The sequence below is a fragment of the Vicugna pacos genome, chromosome 7, assembly GCF_048564905.1.
Source record: "Vicugna pacos chromosome 7, VicPac4, whole genome shotgun sequence".
Classification (NCBI taxonomy): domain Eukaryota; kingdom Metazoa; phylum Chordata; class Mammalia; order Artiodactyla; family Camelidae; genus Vicugna; species Vicugna pacos.
Genome location: NC_132993.1, coordinates 19,297,761 through 19,324,809, shown reverse-complemented (window position 1 = coordinate 19,324,809; position 27,049 = coordinate 19,297,761). Strand labels below are relative to the sequence as shown.

General features: G+C 38.5%; 1 protein-coding gene across 14 annotated transcripts in view; it reads right to left on the bottom strand.

Moving 5' to 3' along the window:
* LOC140697334 (uncharacterized) overlaps positions 1–27,049 on the bottom strand; it is a 225,267-nt gene that overhangs the window by 178,543 nt on the left and 19,675 nt on the right. For 2 of the 14 annotated variants that reach the window (XM_072964462.1, XM_072964463.1), the window contains exon 2: positions 18,737–18,825. The exons of the other annotated variants lie outside the window; for them this stretch is intronic. The gene's annotated coding sequence lies outside the window, so the exon portion shown is untranslated. The remainder of the gene's footprint in view (positions 1–18,736; positions 18,826–27,049) is intronic. 14 annotated transcript variants of the gene reach the window in all.

The window sequence follows — 27,049 nt, the reverse complement described above, 5'->3', positions numbered from 1 at the left end:
TAAAGAAAATGGGGTGTATACATACAATGGAATATTACCCAGCCACAAAAGAAGGAAGTCTTGTCATATGTGACATGGATGAACCCTGAGGACATTACGTTAAGCGAAATAAGCCAGGTGCAGAACAACAAATACTGCATAATTCCACTAATACAATAAGGTGGCTAAAGTAGTCAAACTCATGGAAGCAGAGAAAGTACAACAGTGGTTGCCAGGGACTAGGGGGAAGGGGGAAGGAGGAGTTGATACTCAGTGGGCACAGAGTTTCAGCCATGCAAGATGAAGAAGCTCTAGAAATCTGCTGTACAACACTGTGCTTATACACCTAAAAATCTGTTCAGAAGGAAGATCTCATGTGTTTTTTTTTACCACAGTAAAGAAAAAAATGTTAGGTAAAAAAAAAGTTGCAGAAGACCACAGACAGTAAAACAATCATATAAAATTTGAAATCATATAAAGTAATGTTATATATAAGTATATATGTATGTGTACATATATTTCTAAAGCTACAGATGTATACAAAGGCACTGAGTATAAAATACATGTGGTAATGTTAGAACTAAATTCAAGATAGTAGTTTCTGCTGAGGAAGAAGAGAGAATAAGGTGAAAAATGCTAAACAGGAAGTTTCTATTTTGTCGGTGGTATTTTATTACTTAACAAAACTAAAGCAAATATTATAAAACTGATAATATTCGATAGCTTAGTTTTTATTTGCTGTTTATTTTTCTGTGTTTGAAATATTTTATTATGGAAACAATTTTTTTAGAAACTAGTACTAAGAATATTTTCTTCCTTCCTAAGAAATGGGTATAGTTTGTCCTCTCTGGTAACAAAAGGTTTCATGGGGGAAAGATGGGCCCAAAATTATAGCAAAGTTGAATCTGTGTGCGTGTGTTCAACTTTTCTCAGAAGAGGATGCACGGATTTCATCACAGGGGTCTGTGACTTAAATGAAAATGTTAAGAACCATGAACATAACTGATGTCTGCCATTTTCCAGCAGGCAACAACAAAAATGAGAGCCACTGGGTATTCATCTGAAGGAAATGAAAACACTAACTCAGAAAGATATCTGCACCCTGTGTTCACTGTAGCATTATCTACAATAGCCAAGATATGTAAACAACCTAAGTGTCCACTGATGAATAAATGGATTAAAAAATGTGGTATATATAGACAACATAATATTATTCAGCCATAAAATAGAATGAAATTTTGTCATTTCTGACAATATGGATGGACCTTGAGGGCATCATACCAGTGAAGTAAGTCAGACAGAGAAAAACAATCACCATATGATCTCATGTATATGTGGAATCTAAAAACAAAAACAAAAACCAAGCTCATAGATACAGAGAAGAGACTGGTGGTTACCAGAGGTGAGGCGCTGGGAGTGGGCAAGAGGTACAAACTTCCAGTTATAAAATAAATAAGCTCTGAGGATGTAACTGACAGCATGACAACTATAGTTAATAATACTGTAATGCATATTTGGAAGTTGCTAAGAGAATGAGTCTTAAAGGTTTTCATTGCAAGAAAAAAAATCTGTAACTGTCTAGTGACAGATGTTAACTAGACTTATGGTTATGATCACTCCTTAATATATACAAGTATCAGTGGAGGGTATAGGTCAAGTGGTAGAACGTGTGCTTAGCATGCACAAGGTCTGGGTTCAATCCACAGTACCTCCTCTAAACATAAAATAAAAAAATAAAGCTAATTACCCAATATATATAAATATCGAGTCATCATGGTGTACCACTGGACTTGATAGAATATATGTCAATTATACCTCAAAAGGAGAAGAGTTAAATCTGAATTTAAATCAATCAACATGTCTCCAATCTTTTTCTTAGTTCTGATTTTCTGTTTATATGCTTTTTGATTTCATGTATTTTTGCTGTAGAGTTGCCTCAAACTCTCTGAAAAAAAAATGGCAAACTATCAATAAAAAAGAAACAGCCTTTAAAAAGTCCCATAAAATCCATGTGAAAAACACAAAACAGAAGAATCGTTTGGAATGAACATAAATGCTGACATGGCAGCCTTGGTATCAGGTGTCGAGATAAAAGGTTCCATTACTAACTTTAATCAGAAAGGCTACAGAGGGGATTCAAACACATGGCAGGCTATGTCCAGGTTCTCACCTCCTTTCTGGCCACAAAAATCCAAATGCCTAAGGAATATGACAGTAACAGAAGCAGGTCAGAGTCTGGGGGTTGGAAGTATACTGTTGAGAGAAAAACTCCCCCAGATGATTCTGCTACACTTTCCCCCGACTGCCCCAGTAAAGCCCCTAATCCCTGCCCCAGCTGGGTTAAATTTATTCTTTTAATTTGTTCAACATTTAACAAGTAGTTTATTGAGCACCTACTCTCACTGTCAGGACATGAGCATTTTTGTACTTCTGCACAGTAAGAGCTTTCTGGGAAAATGTACTGGGACCTGGGTTAAAGAAAAGGCCTTAGAACTTAAAATAGGACTAAATACACAGTGAAAGACTGATCTTCCCTGAGCTATGTGTTTCTATTCAGAAGGATGATGAAACCAGGGTTGTGGAAACATTCCAGGGTTACACACTCGGAGTCTCTTGTCTTAGGTTATTGACGTAAGTAATAACCTGTCCCCGCCCCAGAAACCCTGTGTCTACTTCCAGGATAATATGAGTAAGTATAGATATTAAAAACTTATCAGTTACCAGGCACCAGGCTAGCTCCTAAGGGCACAACAGTGAAGAAGAAAAAGTTCCTGCTCTCACAGAGCTTCTGGTACCGAGAAGTAAACAGTCCGTCACGACTAGTGTGGCAAGTCCACGACAGGAAACGTACAGGGAACTGTAAGTCACTGGAGAGTCTAATCCGAGATTGAAGGGGGAGGAGTTAACCAGATGCTCTTGTCTGCAAGTAAGAGAAAATCCTCACACTACCAAGCTTCATTATCCTCACATAACAAGCAATCCCAAAAAAGGATGGCTCAGTCGTGCCGGCCAGGGAACAATTCCACCTGCTTTTCTACTCTTCCATCCTTGGTGTGGCAACTGGGGCTTGGACCAGCTCCGCTGGTGCTCGACCCACAGGGGACAGAACATCCCTTGTAACCCTTCTCTCTCAAGGAGGAAAACCTTTCTCGAAGCCTCCAGATCCCCTTCTGTCTCAGGGACCAGAACTAGGTCACAGGCTCATGCTCAAACCAACCGACTGCAAGACTAGAGCCTTCATGACAGCTAGAGGCTGGGGCCCCAGCCCCCCTTCCCCAAAGCACATGGGCATGTAGACAAGAGTAGATTCTTGAGAAGAAAAGTGAAGTTTTGTTAGAAGAGAAGAGAGTGGTGAGAGGTCTCGGGGAAACTCATTAGCAGGATGTGCTACAGTCGTTAAGGTAATATTTCCCTTTTTTAGAATATTATATTTAGCACTAGCAGGAAATACAAATAAAAGACCACCTTGTTCTTAATCAACATCATACACACATTTAAACTTTTTAACTTTAATAGAGAAAAACTAAAAATAGATGGAACTAATATATTGTGAACAAAGTGCCACAAAGGCTGGGAGATGACAGAGTAACGGAGGGAGATGAAAATTTGAGTAACCAGAGGCAGTTCTGAAAGAAGAGGATTATGAAATGATGGAGAAGTTGATTATGTTTAAAGGCTCAAGGGTCAAACTTCAGGTGTGAATAGGTATGTTTGTTTAGCTGCAAGAGAGATTCTGTGAAGAATGCTAAGAAAATGCACAGCAAATATAAAGCCAGTGAGGGCAGAAGCCCTGAGTGACCGTCTTGCTGTATAAAGGTGCCCAGACGTATCTGTTGAATGAATGAACACACAGGCCTGGATCTGAAATACCACTTGAAACTACCAATGGTTTCTAGCCAGAGGACACATGTGACCTAAACTATTTCTGAACTCTTGTTTTCAATAAATAGAATAGACTAGAGGAAAATGAGACAAAAAAAGTGATCATTTAGGAAGCTACTGAAATCATCCAAGTCTAAGGGAGTCAGGGCCTGGATGCAGAGGTTCAAGAACTAACCACCAGAGAAATACAATTTTTAAAAATACATATGTAAGTATACATACTTTGCTTATTTTATTTACAGACAATGTCACAAGTGTGTAAAGAAGTAATAGTGCATATTTTAGACTCATTTATTATTGCATTTTGAAAAACAGGATGACTAAATTCTTAACCTACTTTATCTGATCTTAAATTTTAAGAAGTTTTTACAGAATGTCAACTGGGCTTTTTTACCCTTGGTTTCTTTCTCAACTCCAAGAGGAAAGATGCAAGAACCTAAGTCCTTCAGAATCGTGGTCTCTGTGGCCTCCTAGTGCTAGCCGTCTAGAATGACAGCTTCTGTAGCAAATTATGAAAGTAGGACAGACTCATTCTGTCCTCTAGCTTTCCTTCTACACACCCATGAAATAATCATGACATCCCCCAAAATAACATCTCTGACACTAATCACAAGCATTCCAGGTCTATGACTGATGCAAACAAAATATTTACGAAGCTACGAGTCACTGGATCATTCATGCTTCTGTCTCCAACATTATTTCTGATAACAACTTCAGAAGCTACTGATGAGCATTTTTTCTGTTTTATTTTTCAAAAAAATTTTTAATTAATGTTTGCTCATATCGTCTATGCCATTTAGTTTTTGTTTCACCCCAGCAACTTCATCCACTCTGCTTCTCCATGACTATTCACTATGAACCTGTCAAAAGATTCAAGTAAATTTCCCTAATCAAAGCATCTCTGATCTGGCTGGACTGAGGGTACTGCTAGCTCATTATGTAACTTGACACAGCTCTTGCTGACAAGCAGCCTTGGTCACACACAAGTGGGGCTCCACTTCCAGCCAGACCCTGAGACCACGGCCACTCTGGAAAGCAGCAGAGACACTTCAGCTAACCTGAGAAAAGATCACCGGGTCAGAGAGGAAGGCTGTGTGCCGGCCGCCACGCGGTCCACTGAGGATGTGATCCGCACAAAATATCCAGATGTCTATTTCACGCAACAATAAGGTTTTAGAGATACAAGTAGCATTAAGTTTTCATGTCATCTGGACCTTTCATACCATAAATGACAAAATATTTTAGCAGAAAAGCTGAACAACTGAGCCAAGGCCATGTATCCAAACTATATTTAGACATCTGGGGAAGAGTTTAGGGCGGAACAAGTGACAAATACATAAAATCTAAGCAAACAAACAACATCTTCTCTTTAAAAAAGACAATTACTAACACTATGGAAAACAAAAAGCTGCACTGGAAAGAAAAAGTAACCATGGATTAAAAGCCTCAGCTGTGATTAATGTTTTCATAGTCATCATAATGTAAACACTGATTATTACTCAGAATTTAATTATAATGAGAAGGGAGGGAGTTTCTGCACATAGAGTGAGGGTGCATGCATAAGAAAGATAAATCCTCTTCCTCTACCGTAAGAAGTCAAAGGTAATGCCTAAGACTGAAAAATTAAAAACTGTAAAAAAGGCAACATACTATTAAGAGATCTAGAGGTAAATAACAAAAGCTAGGTCTCAGAGTTTAAGTCCACAGACCAGAGACTAGGGTGGTGGTAAGGGCTGGTAGACGGCAGAGTTTCGTAAGAAGCCATGTACAACTCCCGGACTCTTTGAATTCTGTGCATGTACAACTGAGATTAAAATTAAATTTAAAAGTGGCCAAGTAGAGACTAGAACCTTGGGTTTCCCACAGTATAATACTCTTCTTAAATTACAACTTTTTTCACTCAAAGAAAATATATTTTATCTAAACAAGTTAATTTCCTATTGTTTTTCATTTCATAGAAGGAAAAAAAATCAATAAATCGCATATTCACCAGCTGAATTGGAGGCACATGAACCTATACCAGGTGCTGGGAAAACACATACGAATAAGACCTTCCCTGCAAAGAGTCACTCTGTATTAGAAAAACAAATAAACAACTGAAAAACAACGAGGTAAGCACTAACACTTAACTGTTCTGTGAGCCCTACTTTCCTCTTTTGCAAAATGCCTCATCGGGTTTTCTTCACTATTTAATGATTCAGTACATATAAAGTTCTTTGGACATTGCCTGGCAGATCATAAGAAAAATAAGGCCCAAAAGACAAACCACTGCTTGCCTGATTTTAAAGCCGATGTTCATTCCATTACATCACATTTCTAAAATAATCCTATTCTTTTCAAAAATAAAAAAATTTTCCTCCTCCTAATGATATCCAGTAAATGGACAAATTGTGACTCATTACACACGCAGATATAGATGTAGAATAAAGTCTAGGGATTAAAAAAAAATCTTTTCTGGCTCTTTTTTTTTTTCCTTTCTAGTTATTTTTGGTTCTTTACAAATACTTGATTTATTTAAAGACAGTCCCCCTGTAATATGTCTTATGAGTTAGGCATGGTTAAAAGTGAAATTCTTGACTTATCTATAAGTAAAATGTAGTAGTGATCTTCAACAACCAGGAAGTAAATTATTTATCAGTAAATGCCACTGTATTGGATAATTTTTTCCAAAAAAAAAAGTTTTTTTAGCTCAAGCTTCAACTTACTTATCAAATTAAAAGAATACTCTCTCTCAATGGAAGAAGGTAAGCTCATATTACTCCTGTTTTAAGTTATTTCATGGCTTTGAAAATAAAGATGTGGTTCAATTGAAAAGAAAACAATGACATAATCAATTCTATTTTTAAACTATTCTGATTATCTTAAAATAACTCTTCTGACATCTTCCAAGCAGAAATAATTCTGAATGTCTCTCTTGTTCACAACACGACAAACAAGTACCGTAATATACGGTGGTTTGTACTGCAGCAACTTGACTGAGACCAAACTACATTTCCCAGAATCCCCGGACAGAAATAGCTCTGGTCAGAGTTAGGCAAAAGAGGAATTTAGTTCAGATGGAGAAGGAGGGACTGCAGGCAGCAGTTGGTTCTCTTCTTCTTGGTTAGATGTCCGAACAGACACCAGTGCTGGCAAGTTCCAGTTCGTCCTCATACCCCTCTGGTCTGCGTTCAGTTCTTTTTCCCAAATATCAAACCCACTGACCAACAAAGGCCCCGACCCCACACCAGATGCTTGGCAGGAGACAAAGAGTGGCCTTTAATATTTAAGAAATATTTAATTACTGACCAATATATGTTTAGTAAGCTATAGTAATGCAGTAAACCAGTTAAGCTGCTCCTCACACAGTAGCTTCAATGTACTGATAATACTCTATTCATTTATAGAATGATATAACCTTTTGCATGTATCAAATTTAGATAATTCTTTTAAGAATAAAGCACATGACAGGGTAATCGGTGATATTAAACATTTAGAGATATTTAAGTAAGTTGAGATCATAATGTCTGAACATCCAGTGGGCTAAAAAATCCATGTCCACCACTTCTTTATTATTTACCAAATTAATATTTAGTAGTTTCATTCATTGTGCATGAAAATCCTCCAACATTTATAGCCATCTATCTTTCCTAGTCAGCCAAACCCCTGAGTCTGAGAGCTAACCACTGAGATGGCTCCTCAGTCTGTTTTATTTTCAGTAATGAAAAAGTAGACCTAGGGCTGGAACCCATGACTGGTGTACACAACAGGCTGTGTATTAAAAGAACTGATAGGTTATCGTCATATTTGTATCAGTCTGATTCAACTCCCTTAACATCTGAGTTACCACTAAGTAATAAAACAAAACAGCAAAGAAAATAAGAAATATAATCGCTAGCCCACTTTCGTGGATCTTAAAAAATAAGATTCTGTGGTCTGTCCTGTTATTTCTTGTGTTCGCCTCTGGCAATGTCATTCAGTGTTATACTGGCAGGGTGACTGCTTCCATACAGATCAATTCCCCAAGTCGTTTCTCTAACACTGAACTTCCATCAAAGTCATAATGCCCTAGACTCACAGGGCAGCATTCTCTTCATCTGTGTGTCCTTGCCAATGTTTACAGAGGACTTCCTAAGTTTACAACCATTATCTGCAGCACTCCTATGAAATAGGTACCAATATACAGATCCTGGTGTTGACATGTACTAGATGTATAACCTTGGAAGGCTTGGCTTAGAGAGACTGAGCAACTTTTTCTAAGGTTACACATCTAGTTCATGTCAAAACCAGAATCAACCCAGGCTGGGTCTGACTGCAGAACCCAAGTTCCCAACCCTCAGTCCATCTTCCTCTCCTGTTAGATCAGACAACTTGAGAATAATGTCTGCCCACCCCTGATTTCATTGTAGTATCCACCCAAAGCGTGCAGTGCAACTGTATTTAGTATGTGTCAACAGTTATCTGTTGACTAAACAGATCCTGAATGAGAAAGTTAGCTGAGGTGCTGCCTACTATCAAATAATTCCTGCTCCAATTTAAAATAGAGAATGGTCTTCTAAGTTTTATAAAACCTAACAAAAGTGCAGAAAATGAAGACAACAACTAGAAAATAATTAAACTAGAGTCATGTGGCATCTATACTTCAAAGCTATCCCAGTCTTCAGGATTCCAATACACTAAGGACTATCATATAATACTATCATACCTTCAGGTTCTATATTCTACTGATTTTACTGGGCTTCCTTCCCAAATGAATGAGTGAACTCCAGGACTCTGCCCTTCCTGGACCTACTGCAGTTTAAGTGGGCCAAATCCAGGCATGTTCGGAGAGATGGCAACATGAGAGAGGGTAATCTTTAAGGATCAAATGCTGTGTAAAAAAGGATTCTCCCCACCCCAACTCACACTTGGGTTTTGTCACCTTATGTGAATTAAATGCGTCGGAGTTCTGTTCTGTGAAGACATCGTATCCTGCTCTCTCTTGTCTGCTAAGAAGAATCCCCTACTTGGTACTCCTTAGTGAATAACAGACTGAGAGTCTGTTCAAATACATCAAAAATATTTACTCCTCATGCGTCTTAGGAATACAATACAAATGCTATCTGTTTGGCTTCAGTTTTAAGCACAATAATCTCACAGTACGCAATTTCATTGTAGGTCTGGAATGTTAAAAGGACTCTCCTAAGGCCTTCCATGACTGCATTTCCCTCAGGTCGGAGGGGGAATTCCTGGGAGTCAGTCAGGCCACTCTACCTCCACTCCCGACACAGGCTGAGCTCTTCTCTCAAGTCTCTGGGTAAAGCGAGTGAGTCCTTTTCCCTCTGGGCCACAGACCTAGTCTTCTCAGGTCAAAAATTTTCTCCTCAGCCACTGGACTCAACACCTAATTAAGCGGGTGTCCCCCTTCCGGAGACTGCCCTCCCCTCAAGCATATTCTCAGCCCCATCCTGCTCTGTTTGGCATGGGTCCTCACTAGACGTCAGTTTTTTCTATAGCTCTCACTGCCCAGCATCACCCACTCACCTGACTCAGCAAGGGTCACACAAATTGTATACTTTAAAAATACCTTTGCCGTATCTTGAGCATTGTTCTCTCCTTTATATCTGAACAAAACAATAAGGCATAAACATGAGATTACAGCTTAAGTCCCTGACTCTAGGTAGGCAAATGCCCGCTTTATCCATGACTTTCACAATGAGAAAATTTTCATTGCAGATATTAATTAGTTGCATTTAAATTTATGCGGTCAGAACAAGAGGAGAGCCTTGAAGAGATTCCACACTTCATAATCACCTGGATACTAAACACTTAAGTGTACCACTGATGGGGGTTGCAAAGTTTCTAATTCTGTCAATCTTCAAGGAAAAAGAAAAAAGAAAATGGAGAGAAAATAATTATCTAACCTCGACAATTTGGTATCATTTGCCTGAAGGAAGGATTTAGGGTGTTTTATATAGTCCCTCTGATTTATTCTTTGTTTTCATCATTACTTTAGAAGGTAATCTGATCCGCTTTAATGGTCCCAGAGAACCACTTATCCTTTTCCAAGCATCCGCTGTAAGACTGAGCCTGGCTTTCGGTACTCTTCTTTCTTTAAACTCATTCCAAAAAGGGCTTCAGAGAATGACTTTCTAAAGTCAACACAAACTTCAGGCTTTGGGTCTCTCTAACAATTGGTCACAGAATGCAGATGGAACCCAAAAACTCAGTGATGCTCTCAGAGCTTTCAAATCAAAACACTGAACAAAGATGCAGAGATAAGCACAGCCTTCTAACAACACCAAAGCCCATGGGCTTACTCCCATGAAGGTCCCAAGTTCTAGAAATAACCGTTCTGTAAATGACTTCTTTTACTTTGTCAGGCTCATCCACTCAGCAACCCTGGTTATGTCATTGTCATCACTCGGATCTTTAAAGAAAAATGTCTTTCACTGGCACAGGATAGAGGATTCAAAAATTCAGAAAAACATTTACAGGTTAAAAAAATATATATTATAGTTGCCATGTGTCAGGTGCTGTATTGGCTGCAAATGCTTCAGCTGACTCATTCAGTCTTCACAACTCTGTGAGGTGGATGCTACTGTTATCCTATAGCTGAAGAAACTGAATTTCAGAGGGCTTAAGCAGCTTGAGCAAGGTCACCCAGCTGGCAAGTAACTGAGCCAGGATTCAAATCCTGGTCGTCCTGATCCCAGACTCCACCCTCTTTTTACAACCCTTCAGCCTCTTTGCAGTTCTGTCTCCAGTTGTATTATTCTAAAGGGGTCAAATCTCTTTGCTTTGAAGTTAATGAAGATGTGCTTTTAAAAGGTTTCTTGGTGTTCAGCAAATGTACCAGGTTCCTCATGACATAAAACTATTTCTGTTTTGAATTTTAGCCTTTAAGAACAGAATCAAACATTTGCCAGAAGTGGAGAATTACTTCTGTAATTAATTGAATTAACATAGTTATTAACTTAATGTTATCTGGTTTATTTGTCCAATTAAGAATTTACCTGAGATAGTTTACAGAACTAAGCTGACAGATTTATAGCATAGATTTCCGAAGGAAAACACTTCTTTTGACTGAATTTATAGTTTCAGTCCTAATCATAAATAGGAAAGGAGAAAGAAAGCATGTATTTAAAAATGAAAATCATATAACCATTCATTTTTAAGAATCTCACAAAATAAAATACTATTCAAGTAATCTGACTAAAGTATTTGAAGTTAAAAGCCACAATCTGGTAATTGCCTTGCTCACCAGGCTCCTGCTCCCAATCCATCACTGACACCTACTCAGAGGAGCACCTCAGGATCAGGAACTTTACCCCGTTTTCCAGTCCACCCCAGATGCTCTAAGACTCACAAGGTCTGTCTATCTCTCTAGTCACCATATCTCCCAACCATCAAAGCTCCACGACTCCAGTGCAACACTGACCACCCATGGTGAGTGTGTCCACTTCAAGGTGTGAGAAATTGTTCATTTGTTCATTCCACTAACACTTACTAGAAGTGGGGATACACAGATGAGTAGGACTCGACCCCTCCCGCTAAGGAGTTCACCGTCTGGTAGGGAAAAGAAACACATCAACAGGCATTTCCACACACGCTGGAGAAGCCCATGATAGCGGGGTTCCCAGGACATTCTGGAGTCAAGGGGCCCGGAGGAGGACAATTAACCCAGCAAGTGTGGGGCACTGGGTATGGAAGAGGCCACTGGAGGAAGCTTCTAGGGCTGATGGTGCCCAAAGTGAGTCTCACAGAACATAAGGGAAAGAGGAAGGGAGAGGACGGGTGGGAGACAGGAAAAGGAAAATACATCAATTAACCACACCAACTTTTTGTCAGCTGCCCAAGTACAAATAGTAGAAGTCATGAGACCAATCCTCACAAATACATTGAGGCATTTAATTTAGAAGACAAACAACAAAATCAGCAATCTCCTAAGACACTCCTTCTCACTCTCACAACGACTGACACAAGAAAAACCTAACACATGTAATGAAAAATGTATGGAAGAACCGTCATGGCAGAATTGACATGTTTAGAGCCCATGCTTCCCTTTGCATGCCTCCTTTGACAGTCACTTCGTATCCAGGCTCTCCACGCCAGTCTCTTCAGCTTCCTTCACTCCTGCTGGTCCTTCTCCCCTCCCCTGACCCCTTTCAGCTCTTCCTGTGCCCACCTTCTGTGCACACTGCAGAACTAGGCTACACTATTTAACACTGCCCTAGTTATTCAAAGATGATGTTACTGAATGCAGTCATATCTTTCTGTGCTGAAAAGAATTTATTAGCAATATTTCTTTTTTTCACAGCATGAAGACTACCCTTTAATTTGGAATCATAGTTACTACTGATATACTGGTTTAGTTTCTTTATGTTTTTAGAAGTTTATTCTTAAGAGAAAAATAACCTTATCAGAAGAAAAAAAAAGAAATAATAATCATCACACCATGTAATAGAGAAAACTCAGATTTAATTTCTGGCTTTATCAGTATTTTACCACACAATTCTTTGGTTCATCTAATCTCAAATCCTTATAGAAATCTTGAAATGCATTAGTTCACAGAAAGTAATTTTTAAAATATTTTGTTATTTTTTTCTCCATCTTACTGACAATTATTTTACTAATTTGAAAAATGATTAAATACAGATACACAACATAAAAGAATACAAAATCATCTTTCAATTTAGTATTTACATTTGTCAGTAACTATTTTAATCCTATTTACTAATCATCCCTGCAAGTTCAACTAACAAAGCATACAAATAATGGAATCGTGTTTGAAGTTGGGCGGTAAGGAAACGGAAAAACAAGTGATCCCTCATCTCAGACCTGATCTCGAAGTCATACTAACCGGACGGAGGGAAAGGAAGAGAGGAGGGGGAAGAACATAGGTAAGAACAGTTAAAAACAGTACGTGACGTAAAAAACTCATGAAGTAAGTTGATTTCACTCCCAGTTGAGAGTCCCTGAACACAAGTGAGGTAAAATCCTACTCCAGCCCTCAGTGCAAACACTGAGCAGAAGTTCCAATCCAGGGAGGCTTGGTGGTACTAAAAGAAGGCAAGAAGGATGTAAGATTTCAAAGTCTAAGTGAGGAAAGGCACACCAGCCACTCATCCTCCCACTTCAGGCACTTTTTTTAAAAAAAGTTAATCATCGAATTAAATGTTATAATCCAATTTCCAAAATTGTTCTACTCCATTTAAACTGCTGTTACCTTTAATAATCTTACAGGCAAATGCATTCATTTCAAACATTATTCCCTTCGAATTCTGCAATATCTGAAGCTCATGATCACTCCACCTTTGTCGCTCCTGCCAGGAACACAGCTGGCTCTTTCTCTAATGCGACGGATCTAGCTTTCCTAATCGTACTCCAATCCACGGCTTCCCCCGGAGGCATGATCCTCAGTGTTCTGGCGTTTCTGCATACTCATCCCATGAAGAATTTAACCCTCACTTCTGGGATGACAAATGTGAAATCTCCCTCTTGGACGAGACATTTCAACATGAGCCCTGGTTCATGTTTCAACTGCTTAGGAATTTCCTCTTGAATGTCTAAAGCCAAATGAGCACCCTTATCTCCTCAAAATTGGTTTCTTGTTCCAGTTATTATGGAAATGCCTGATCATTCTGCAGATCTGAAAACCTCGAGACCATTTTTTCACTCACGTATTCCTCCCTCACCCTGATGCTGCATCCCTCATATGCATCCTGCCCCTCCTCTCTCCTGACCCCCAACTCACTCCATCACTACTGTGCTGCTGGATTATTTCACTAGGATCTACCTACTGTTTCTCCCTTTCTTCACTTCATCTTTGACATTCCTACCAGATTAACCGTCTGCTAGATGCCATGGTATTTTTCCTTTTCAAAATCATACTATCGCTCTTTTTCTTCAGAACGCAAATAGTATGGTGGTTTTAAAGTCTGTTCCCAGATTCTTGGACACTCCCTTCCTCTGACACTCCCTGGTGGGACCTAATCCGTCTCCCCTTGAATGTGTGCTGAATTTACTCACTTGCTTTTAAAGGAAAAGAATGTGGCAAGAGAGTTCCCTGCTCCCAAATCCCTGACCTACTTGTTAAGAGACTCTAAATTCTTATTGGTGTTCAAAGACACTAAATTTTGGGGGTAATCTGTTACATGGCAATAGATTACTCATGCAGAAGGCCTTCCTGCTGCCGAGTGGATCAAATCTAAAATCTCTGGGCCCTCAAGGTCTTCCACTAACTGCCCTTACTTTATCTTTAAATACAAACACATTTCTTCAATCTGAGGCCACTTACTTTACTGACCTCACACGACGTGGTAAAACCCTGCGTCTTTAGCCTATGCTCTTCTCACATGAAATGTTCTTCTTTGATTCTCCCTACAAATTCAACACTTTTCTTTTAGGCTCAATTCAGAATCTGCCTATCAAAGAAATTCTCTTATTTTCTAACGTATATAAATAAACATATAGCTGACTTTCAAAACTATATTTAAGTTATTTAAGGGAGAAATCATGACTTTGCTATCTTTATATTCCCTGTATTAATGGATACATGGATATACTTTTTGTTTAGAATTAATTTTTATGATACTTACAATACAAAAGTTTTGAATGTCTTTGAACAATGGACATACATGTACTGACCTGTTCAGATCACCATAACAAATGAAAAAAAAGTAAGTTTCACAAAGAAAGTACAATATTTAAGAATAAATTTAACAACAAATGTGTAAAACCCATCTGAGGATAACTTTAAAACATTCCTAAAAAGATACAAGTGAAGACTTAACAAATAGAAAGACATTTCTTATTGGGGAAAAGAACCAAGCCAACATCATAAAAATGTCAGTTTGCTATAAATTAGCTTATCAATTTAATGCAATCCCATAAATATACGAGTAATTCTTTTTAATGAAGCTGGAAAATTGATACCGAACCTCGTATTAAAAATACACATGCAGTAACAGCCGGGAAAATAGCAAACAGTAGAGCAGAAGACTAGTCCTCCCAGACATTAGATTATACAATAAAGCTTCTTAATGAAGCGTGCTACTCGCCCATGAGTAGATGGATAAGTCAGTGTAGTACAGAAAGTTCGAAAACAGACCAAAGTATACACAGAACTTTACAGTACTGTATATGCTAAAGGGGGCATCTAAAAATCACTGTGGCAAAAACTGACTTTTTAATAAATGGTTGAAACAACTGATTAGCCATTTGGAAAAAGATATAATTAGAGCCATACTTTAGACTCCAATCAGGGATCTAAATGTAAAGTAATGAAGCCTTACCAGTACTATTGGGTGAATTCTTCTCTAACCTTGATAGAAGGAAAGGCGTGCTAACTATGACTCAGAATCAGGAAGAACAAAAGAAAACACTGATAAAAAATTTTTATGTAATCAAATTAACAAAATTTTTCTATATGGCAAAAAGTCATTAACCAAATACAATAAATAAAATGAGAGAAAATATCTGCATCATATCACAAATAAAGGGCTGATATCCAAAGCACACAAAGAGCACTTAAAATTGAGGAAATAAAGCCTAGTAACTTGACAGAAAAATGGGCAAAGGACATGAATACACAGACATACATATACACATACATACATATACATATATAGATACATGTATATCCCTTAAACATATGAAAAGATGTTCAATTTCACTAATAAAAGAAATACAAATTAAAACTACACTGAGATGCTATTTCTCACTTATCAGACTGGTAAAGTTAAATAGTAATGAAAAGTCACTCTCGCCCAGGATATGGAGAAATAGGCACTTTCATACAGAGCTCCTTGGGGAAACGGGCACTTCCAGGGCTGAGACAGAAGAAATACACAAGGAGGACCGTTCTGTGCCAGAAAGTGAGGATGTGTCAGAGAACAGCAGGGATGTGCCAGAAGGACGTGGGAGCTGGCGTGGAGAGGCTCCCATCGGCCAGATCTAGGACAATCTGAGCTTCAAAATAAGACAGGATAACAAGATAAGAATAAAGTAAGAATCCATGAGTCTAAGCTGGTATTTAAAAAACAAATAAGAGATAAGGGAACACTCTTTGTAGAAGAAGGCCAATGAATAAATGAAGAGGGAATGGAGAAATTCTAAATCACTACTGGGCAACCATCACAATACTAACTGATTCAGGCAAGAATTATCCATGGATTCTAAAGCCTACAAGTAAAAAGTTTGAGAAGTAATAGGTTATCAAGTAAAAACATTACTCCACAAGATAGTTACTGTCTAAAAAGGGGGGAAGAGTAACTTTACACTGATCAAATCTGGGAGACTGAGCTATAACCTAAGGATCAAAGTCAGCATGCCAAGGAGTGGGACCAACAGACACAGGGGTGAACTGAATATGGTGCACTGAGAAGAACACAATGTCCCCTGTGCAGCATTTCTGCCCAAAATGCAAAATCTGAATCCGAACATAAGGAAACTTCAAACAAATCAAAAGTGAAGGACATGCTAGTAATAACTGGCTAGCACTCTTCAAAACGATCAGTACCAGGAAACACAAGGAAATACGGAGAAACAGTCCCAGATGAAAGGAGAGCAGATGTAAGGTATGGCCCGGGATTTTCTGACTATAAAGACACTTGGGGAATAACTGATGGAATCTGACTAAGGTCTGTACTTAGATAATGCTATTGTATCAGTGGTAATTTCCTGATTTTGAAAGAGAATAAACTTAATAAATAAGGAGGGGGAAAAGGAAGATCTGGCTGAGAATGTATAACCTGCATCTAACGATGAGGAAACTTCAGACGAACACAAAATGACGAACTTTCTATTATTTTTTTAAAAGGCACTACATTCTTCAAAAAAGTCCATCTAATAAAAGACAAACTGTAGAAATAATCCAGATGAAAGGGTATTAAACAGATATGAAAAATAAATGATATATAACCCTATACAGGATCTCATATCACAGGCGGGAAAATGTTATAAAGGACTTTATTAGGTCAATTGGCAAAACTGCGATTACAGGTAGCAGATTAGATGAAAATATTTTACCAATATAAATGTATGAAACAGTAAGTTGTGTAAGTGAAAATCCCCATTCTTAGGAAACCCACTAAAATACTTAGGGGTAAAGAGCCATAATACACATAACATCCTCAAATGATTCAGAAAAAATATATATATACAAACACATACATACATAAATACAGAGCAAGAAAACATGCACAAATGATAAAGTAAATGGGGGAAATATAAACAATAACTGAATCTAAGTAAAAAATAGTTTTCCTTTGCATTACCCTTGGGTTTTTTGCAACTTTCTTCATTTTTAACGGTCCATCCTCTAAATGAAAGTACTACTCAGAATCACCATAAAAGAGCTTAAGATCAAGCAATCTCCAAAAAGAAACTACGCTAACAGTTAGTGCTTAAATATTTAACAATAACTGTATTTTCTAAGTGTTCATTTGGGAGATAAGATGTCTCAAAGCGATCAGGCTATATCCTAAGGAAAACACAACTGGAAAGAAGCTGAAATGTGCAAAAGAAATTCTATCACACTAAGAACACAAGCTTCTCTAGAGTTAGGCTACCTGGCGCTGCACTTGGGCTCCAAGCCCTGAGCTTTCCTAAGTTTTAATTTTCTATAAAGAGGGAATGATAATAGTATCCATTTCCTAGGGCTGTTGTGGGGCTAATGGGATAATAGAAAAATTTAGCAAAGTGCCCAACACATGGTAAGCACTCATTATTATTATTACATTTATTTCTCCTTTGTATTGTAACATACCTGCCACAGGGTAATGGGGCTTTTAGTAACTAATTACAAAGACAACAGAGAAGAATTCATCATGCTTATCCAGCACCACACTGTAGAGTAAAGATGCTCTAATTTTTAAGCCCCAGTTTTTCAGGCAGAATAGCCCCTGGAGTTAAAAAAAAAAAAAGTCCTCCGTCAAATTTTTATGACTTAATGAAAATATCACGTGAAAATATCCCGTTCTTCCCTACCTTATTTCGATGTTCACCAATTAAGGTTATGATCCAAATTTTATCCTTTCGACCCCGTCACAAGTGACCCCAGTACATCTCCCACTGCAAGTTCCCTCGCCGGGATATGCAATCTCCTGTAAGCTTGCTTAGTGCAGGTATCATCATACAGTCTCACAGTCCCCTTCAACTCTGAATGAATTCATAAAATCAGATTTCTTCACCTACAAGTCACACCCCAGATGCCCATTCAGACAGCACAGGTTCCCCTCCTCCTGAAGGCTTGCCTGAGCAGTCAGTGGCTTCCCTCCCTGGGAGGAATTTACGAGCACTGTTGAAATGTTAACTTTTCAGAAGCATCTATCAAGGGCAGACCATCTGTCTCCATTAACCACAGGATGCCTAATGGACACTGGGAGCAATTCAACACACACTGATTAATAAACACTGGCCTTCAAGAGAACCAGCACTAAGTACCAATCAATAACTTTGTGTTAATCATACAAAAACAGAAAGAAAACAACGTAGCTGAGTCAACTCCGAAATTAACTTTAACCTCTCCTGCAACATATCCAAAACACTTCGAAAGAGTAATTTTTAAGCATAAATATCACACAAGTTCACCATATAATCACATAAAAATTATAACACAAAATGACCAAATTACTATCAAATGGAAATAATTTGCTAATTACATAGATTTCTAGTATTTTAAAGATCAGACAGCCATTATCCTGAAATGTTCATTTTCTCTTAGCAGCTTTTAAATGTACTTATCTTCTATCATCAAAGATAGACAAGAATACACACAATGTAAATTCTGAGTCCCATTTGCCATCTTTTATACTTTTCTACTGAAACAAACTACAAAATTCTCTTCTTCTTTCTCATTCTTAGAGGAAGAAAAAAGTATCTTTTACTCCAGGAGGAATAAGCAAACTCCTACCGTATCTTCCTTTGTGCTTTCCTCTATGGAATTCTAACTTTCTGGGTATCAAATCCCCATCAAGTCCCTCCCCTCCACACCAGCAGTTCCTGGAAAAAAAAAAAAGTATCTTCTTGTAACATGAAGATCCTTTTCCATTAAGTGACACAAACATTAAATTTCCCTTCAAAATTTAAAAGATAAAATATTTCCTCCACATTTGATTCAGGTCTCATTCTCCAAATTTCTTTAGGACATAAAGAGAAGTACTGTCCTACACCCTACAAAGCTCACAACAGCATCAACGTAAGTCTATGCTTACTTACTTACTATTTATTTTTGAAGAAATTCTATGTCCAAAATTCAAAAGGTGAAAATGAGTATTCAGGGAAAAGTCTCCCTGCCCCCCAGCTACCTACTTCCTTCTCTTAAAGGTATGAAATGTTATAGTTCGGTTTTTATGTTCCAGAGATGTTCTATCTATCTATCTATCCACAACTATTTATAAATTCTTTTCCACACTCTTCTATGCTCATTCTTATTTAAGATTGTATCTTCAAGATTATAACATATCAGACCATAATGAGCTTCCTGTATCTTTATGGTTATATATGACTTTTTAAATATGTATAAACTAGTTTCCGTGGCCCTAGTCTCTTGCTCCACCCATTCATACATTGTGCCAGACAAGTCCACCTGATTTAAAAAAATAAACACACAGCCCAATCCCAAATTTAAATATTATCTATATACTAGACCATGTTATTATATCAATGCAAAATTTGTTGGGTGTGATAACTGTATTGCAAATTACACAGAAGAAAGTCTTCTTTAGCACGTATTTAGAGGTGAAATGTCATAGTATCTGCAATTTATATTCAAGTGGTTAAACAAAGTAATATAAATATATATACCACATTTGATTCAAAACACATACAAATACAGAGCATGAGACAAGTATAGCAAAATTAATCTAGAAGATGGTATATAAATGTTCATAGTACTTTTCTAAAGGTTTGAAATTTTAAATAACAACAACAAAAAAAAGAGATTACAAGGGCTCTGGTACTTCCATAGGGTCCTCATTTGCCACCTTAAAATACACAGTCGTCATTTCCCAATCCCAGACCTATGTCCCAGCCCAACCCAACTGCATCCCTTGTATTCTCTCCCAAGAGAAAATTAAAACAAGTTCTTCAGCTATTATTAACTATTGTTCCTTCAAACTGTTCAAGTGTTATGGCTCCTTGGGGTCTTCTCCTACGGCTTGAGTCCTTCTCCCTTCTCTCTCCTTGTCTAGACCACTCTTTGGGGTACCCGGACATCTGCTGCATCATTTCATGACCTAACCACTGGGGACCCAGTTAGAGAGTAAACACCTAGAGGAAGAAGCTCTGGATGAATAATTCTTTTGTAATTCCCACAGCACCCAGATCAATGTGACGTACATGATGGGTATTCAGAAAGTGTTTACTGAAGGAATGTGTTTCTTTAAACAAAGACGGGCAAAGGAACCTCTGCTAAGCAATGAGGGAAAGGTCTCAAAGCTCAGCTGGTCTTAGAAAAGCTTCTCTGGTCTCCTCAGCTTTTTCTCCAGTATGTTAAACTCATCTCATCTTTCCTACCCTTCCCAGATTGCCACAACTGTCTACTCTCCGACACAAACAATGGCAGATTATCCTACTGAGAACAGAAAAACCTGTTCCACAATCCCAAAATAAGGCAACTCTAGGAGTCAGAAGAGCCTATTCTCTTACATTTTATTTATATGACGTTACTCTCGAACACTGTAAGAAACTGTCAACAATCTGGAAAAAGAAAAAAACCACCTCTCAGTCATCTGTCTCTGGACTATTCCTGCATGGTACTCTTCCATCAGTTTGAAACTAGAGGGGAGTGACCTCTAAATGTGTGTTTACTTCAGTTAATCAAGGTGATGCCAGAGGCATCTATCATGTTGACTAAAACAACAAGCGGTGTCTAACAATACACTTCGGAAAAGCTGATTCACTAACAAGAAGAAATACAAATGATACCCACTAAAAAACAGGAATGATTCTTCTTGAAACAACACTCAGATTGAGACTGCACAAATGCAGAATAGGAAGATTCTAAATCTATTTCATCTTTCTCACTTGATCACAAGTCACAGACCTGGAAGAGATCTTAAAGTTCAACCCTCCATAAAAGTGAGATCCAGAGAGGTTAACCCCAGTCCAACACCTCATAACTAGCGAATTAAAGTCAAGCCAGGTTTAGAAGTCACATACTCTTCCCAGGCTTCTCTGCTCATGTTACCTCTAAATTTCATAAATTAAACTTTCTGCCCCCACCTCAAAAAAAAAGCAGAGTAGACAGGGAAGTGGAAGACCTAATTGTGGTTGGCTATGCCACAAACCAGGAGTTTAAAATTAAGTAAACTGTCTCATCTATAAAAGAAAAAGATTAAATTACATTAGCTCTGAAGCCCCTTAGAGGTGGAAAATACTCTGATTCTTGACAGTGGCATAAGTAATAGTTGTGTGTTTAGCACAAATTTGACTCTGTCACTTTTAATACCAAACTTTGCTAGAGCTTAAGCAATTTAAAAAACATTATTGTAACCAAAACCACATCTTTGTTTACCAAAAATGTCATGAATACAAAGAGTCCTGAAATTTATTATCTGCATGATTACTCTTATGTAAATTTGAGCAGAATGTCCTTTAGCACAAAATTTAAACTTCAATCTGACACCTTCTTGAAGCCTATTTAAATATCTGAAAGAATTTCACATGCATTTCCCATTCAGCTTGGCATCTGATATATAAACATACAAAACTCTTTAGGAATAGTCTGCATCAGCATGAAATCTTGTCAAGAGTAAAACCTGTCTTTGGCTCTGGGCTGCCATTTGTCAAGATAAAAAAAATGCCTGTGGGAACTGTAGGGTGTTACTGGTGTATCCGTACCAGGAATGGGAAAGGCAAAAGGGAAAGGAGGAAGAGCAGGAGAAACAGAAAAGAACCTGTTTTGTTTTGTTTTGTTTTTCCAGGGCGGGGAGGAGGGCAGGGTGCAGGGCAGGGTGCACAGGAAGGAACTTGAAGGAGTAAAGAACATGGAAAGAAAGGAGAATAAACAAGGAGAGGAATAGCTTGTCAGTAACTCAAGGCCATGGGGCACCAGCATCCACAGCCTTCAGACAGACTGCAGACACCTTTAAGTGTTCTTGTTTGTTTTCCTTCATTCAGTTTTGGACAGAAAGTATGCCCAGAGAGGATGTGTTTATTTGTGCCTGCTCCTAGACACCACGTTGAGGATTAGGAGGATTCCAATGCACGAACAGTAATACAGAAAGAGCCATGATCCAAAATACACTAGACTGTTTACCGGGAATGTCCAGGACCTGACATGTTCCTGGTGAGTCATCTTTCCAGAGCTTGGATCTCTTAACTCTGAAAGAGCACAATGATCCAAAAAGATGTTTTAGCAAGTACTATGTATATTTATACAAATGCAATTCAGTGCTCTCAAACAACTGGTACTGTCCAAAGACAACAACAAAATACAGTCAGAGGGAGGGCATTTCCAGTCAGATCCTCAGGATGCCACTGTGGTCATCCCTCAACCACTTGAGACTTCCTCAGTCAAGGGCCTGGGACCACGGACACAGAATGAGCCCAGGATATCATGCCACCAAAACGTTCCCCACACACAAGCAAACGCTCTGCAGCTAACATGCAAGGCATGATTTCTCAGATAGACAATCACCTCAGAAATCTTTTTAAAGCAAATCTGTTGTTGAAATATTTGTTTAGAATCTCAAAGGATCTCCTATTACTGAAAAATATGTATCTTGAAAAGATTTTCTGCAGCTGATATGAAAGGGTTTGATGCATTAAGCTCATAAAGTCCTTGTTCCAAACTGCTAGTTATAGGAACAAAGATATACACACAGCAAAGAACAAACTCCTATGTTCCTTTTCAGAAGAATTAAATTAATGGCAGAAAGAATCTTAATTCTGAATCCTTTAAAAGTGGGAGCAAACGGGGATTTTGGTATCTTTTTCCATGAAAAGAAGAGAAGCCTGCAAGTACAGTAACTTTTCATCAACTAATTAAAAAGCAAAAGGTAGACCACAGATTTCAAAGATAAAATCCAAAGAAAGGCTATGAATGGCATTGTATTTAAAAATACTTCTCACTTGTTGCTATCAAGTACCTGTATTTTCAGGCAATAATCACTAAAGACTGAAAAGTCATCACAAACTCTTTTGGGAAGAGCCAAAAATACATAAAAAGTATGTACTACACAATTTTGAAAAGCTAAAAATTAGGAAAAGCTGAAGGAGTATTAGTGGTACTAAGGACAAAGCTGAGCAACTAAGTGTTCCTAGCATAGCAATGATTAATCTTTCTGGAAACATAAAGAAACAAAACAAGATCATCATAGATTTTTAGAAAATGGACAGATATGTGCCATGAATGCATGATACATCAGTATAAAAGCAGAAAGCAAAACAGTTGTCAATGGCCTTGACAACAAACAGATAAGTAGCTTGGCGTAGCTGTGAACATTACGAAAAGACTCAGCACTAACAAAAATTCCCCTGGAAATAGGAAACAAGCACGCAAGGTCACAGACTATGTACAATTTTGCAAGAGAAAGATCTGGAATAGAACTTTTTAATGAGTTGTTCAAGAATTAATAGAAGTATTAAGCAGGTTCCCAGAAACTCCCCTAGTGGTCTAAATACCACCCTGTGCCTCTATCACGGAGATGAGAAGCGGCAGAAACTTCCAAACTGAGGTGTGGGGTGTTCAGAGCGGAGTGTTCAGGTTCAATCAGTTCTCGAGGCTTCTGATGTAGATAACACGCACGGGCGGAGAAGGGTGCACCTGACACCCATCCCTAACTCCTGGAGGGAAAAAAGGGCCAGACATACTGCAGACAGTCTGATCCAAGGAGTCCTGGGTCCCCCGATCCTGGGACTCAGAAGCAACACCCCTAAACTGAGACCAGTCTTAATTCACGTATCTTTCAAAAAGCTAAAGCACTCCTGTGAGGATTTCCAACCGTACCACAATGTGAATAAACGCAATTGCAGCACGAAATTAGAGCCAGAAACACCTTACTCCAAACCCTCATTTTACAGACGAGCAGCCTACAGCGCAGACTTGGAGACCCTCCCACAGTTCTACAGCGAGTGGGAACTAAAACCCAGTGAAAAAAATACAGAGTCCCCAGCACAGCATGCAAAGAGGCAGGTACCCATCAATCGTTAGCAGAGATATTAACATTACTCTACCTCAATATTCCTTCCACCAAACTAAGTAAGATTGGCCATAGCACAGAAAGAGAACTAGCAGGAAAAGGAAGAAGAATGTGGAGGTAGGACTGTAAAGGACATCCAGAGGGAGCTTTGGCCAATCAGAAGCCAGCCGCCTAGCTGTCAGAGAAACAGAACCGTCACAAGCTGGAAGTCAGGAGGGCAAAGACAGAGACAGATATTACTAAGTGCCAGTGTGATTAAACAAAAGAAAAATATAAGTACCTTAACTCCCAAAAGCACAGGAAGCTTTTTAAAGTTACTGGGGGTGGGGGGTGGGGTGACAAACTCTAAGACGGAGGGAGGGGATCACACAGCAGCACCTCCTTCCCTCCAGCTGCTCAGTGAAAACTGGCCCATGGGCCTTCCCCAGCACTCCTGTCATCCAGACTGCCAACCCCAGCCTCAAATTGTCAAGTCTAAAGAATTCAAAACAGTTTCACAGATTTAGTTACGAAGATTATGTCACAGATATTTGAGTCAAGAAGTGACTGCAGATCTGAGTAGCAAATCACATGTAGTTCTTTTTTTCAAAGAAATCAACAATGGATCAAAATCTAAGGCTATATCCATGAAATATAGTCTAAAATCAATTATACGGATGCTAAATCAACCCTAGGATTTAAGGTTCAACCATTTTATAAAAGAAGTTAGAAAACGGAGAATTTCAAGATAAAATTAAAACCAGTAGATGTGAAAAGCAGGGAGATTTTTTTGGCTTCAGCCCAGGTTTGCGGCCTGTGCTACACAAATGATTTGTTTCCTAATCCATAAAACACATCCAGTAATAAGCATTGAGCGTGCCTTCCAGGAATTTGATTTAAACTAGTTAACGATCATAAAGCAATCTAAAAATGTAAGCACTGCATGAGTTCTGGGCATAACTTTGGAAAGGCATTTGATGTAAGTCAAATAATAGCATAAGATGATGATTTGAAGGATTCACTGGAAATGAAAAGGAAAATTCATTAATTAATTTATTTTCAAACAAAAGAAGCCTGGACTATTAACTAATCTTGCCATAACCACAAAACATTTTAGACCATTAAATACTTACAATCTTTAATTTTTACTGTCCCATTCCTTACTCCTCACCCATTTCTCTTTTTATTTCCTTGTTTTCAGATAAGATTATATTTTCCCCCAAAATCTTACTATTCTTTCTTATCCAAAGAATTCACTCATATTAAAATGTGCTGTCAAACCTCACTTCAACCCACCTTAACCTTGAGTCCATCTCACTCTTGGCACCTGGGAGTCAAGTTTAATGTGGAATGCTTCCAGAACACCACCTGTTAGAAGACCTTGGCATCTCCATGAACCCCTCCCTGAGTCCTCTCCCCAACTCCTGGCACCGACCTGGCAAAGTAAACATTCACTCTGGGTAAGAACAGTGTGCTTGCTCTGCAAGGGCTGCTTTAAGATGCTTCCTGGTATTCTCCATTGCCTTCCTACCAGATTTCAGCCCCAGAGCCTCTTCATTTATGAAGTGCAGAGCCTCCACTGCTTCCCAAAGTCCTCAACATAGGGAATGGCCCTGTCCTAGCTTACTCTTCCTCTCCTGATGGGCATCTCATTCCTGCAACCAGGAGTCTTCTTTGAGGCAGTTATCTTCAGAGGACGACACCCGGGTCAACACTATCAGAACCCACTATGGACCCACAGACCAGTTTTAACAAGGAAAAGAACTATGTCTCATAAAAACCATTTATTTAGTGAGCTCACAATTATCTAATGTGCTGCATCACACCCTGCAGCTGTATTAAAAGGCACTTAGATTTTATACAACATTCAGGTTTAGGAAGCAGCAGACAGTTTTGTCATTTAATAACATCAGAAATACTTCAATATATTTTACCTGGAGACTTTTACCACTGGGTAAGAATTTCAATCTGAGTTTTAACAGACTCAAACTTTTTGCAAAATATACGGAATTCTGAAGAAATTCTCAAAATTAATCCAATCCATTTTAACCTTTAAACCTCAGTTTGCCATAGAGCAATCTTTAAATGAAATAATGTTGCAGAAATCAAAGGACAGGTGCTGCAACTTTAAAAGAGGAGGAAAACAGGCACAGAATTATAGAACTTCAGATGATGAAATCCGATGGTTCTCAAAATGTAGTCTCTGACCAGCAAGGTCAGCATTGCCTAGAAACTTGCAAGAAATGCAGATTATTAGGCCCACTCTAGACGTATGGAGTCAGAAACTGTGGGGTGGGGTCCAGCAATCTGGGTTTTAACAAGCCTTCAAGGATCTTCTAGGTTGATGACATCCTGATCTACTGCACAATAAATATAGTTAGACAGGCAGGTAAAATTTTTCTGTTACGAGTAATTCACATTTAGTGCCTAAAAAAAGACTTCACATTACTGACCTCTCCACAAAAGCAACAACTCAAATCTCATAGGCTTTCTTATTAGGCTGGGTGGGCTGGTGGGTTAACTTCTGTTGCTGACAGCAGGGTTGGTTTTGTCTTGTAATGATTGTCTTTGGTTCGGTTTTGAGGGCAACAGCAGGAATTTATGGGACACACGGCTGATAGTTTGTTTTTGGTTTTGGGGCTGCTCACCACCACCACTACCACCAAAGAGGTTCGCAGCAAAGGGATTTGGAAAGCGATCATAAGACTAAGAGGCCAGAAACTGCTAAAAAAGAAAGTAACAGCCACTCCTCCCCCTAAAATAAACCTTCACATTTTATCTTGGAATCTATCATATGATTTTTTTTAAAGACAACAGATTTATACTTTCAATTATGTTTTACTTACTCTAGTTTAAAATTCGTTTTCATTTCTGGAACACATCGTGGCAGAAAGACAGGAAGTTAGCCTGTGTCCTAGGAATGAGGACAAACCTATAATCCAGCCACACATACCACCACAGACTAGGTAAGTCTGACGCACAGCACTGAGAGGAGAGTCTGCATCATCTCCTGCAAGTACCAGACCACATATGGGGCTGCGTCATCAACCCACCCGTACAGGATCCCCCATGTGAAATGCAATCTACAATTTTCAGCCTTC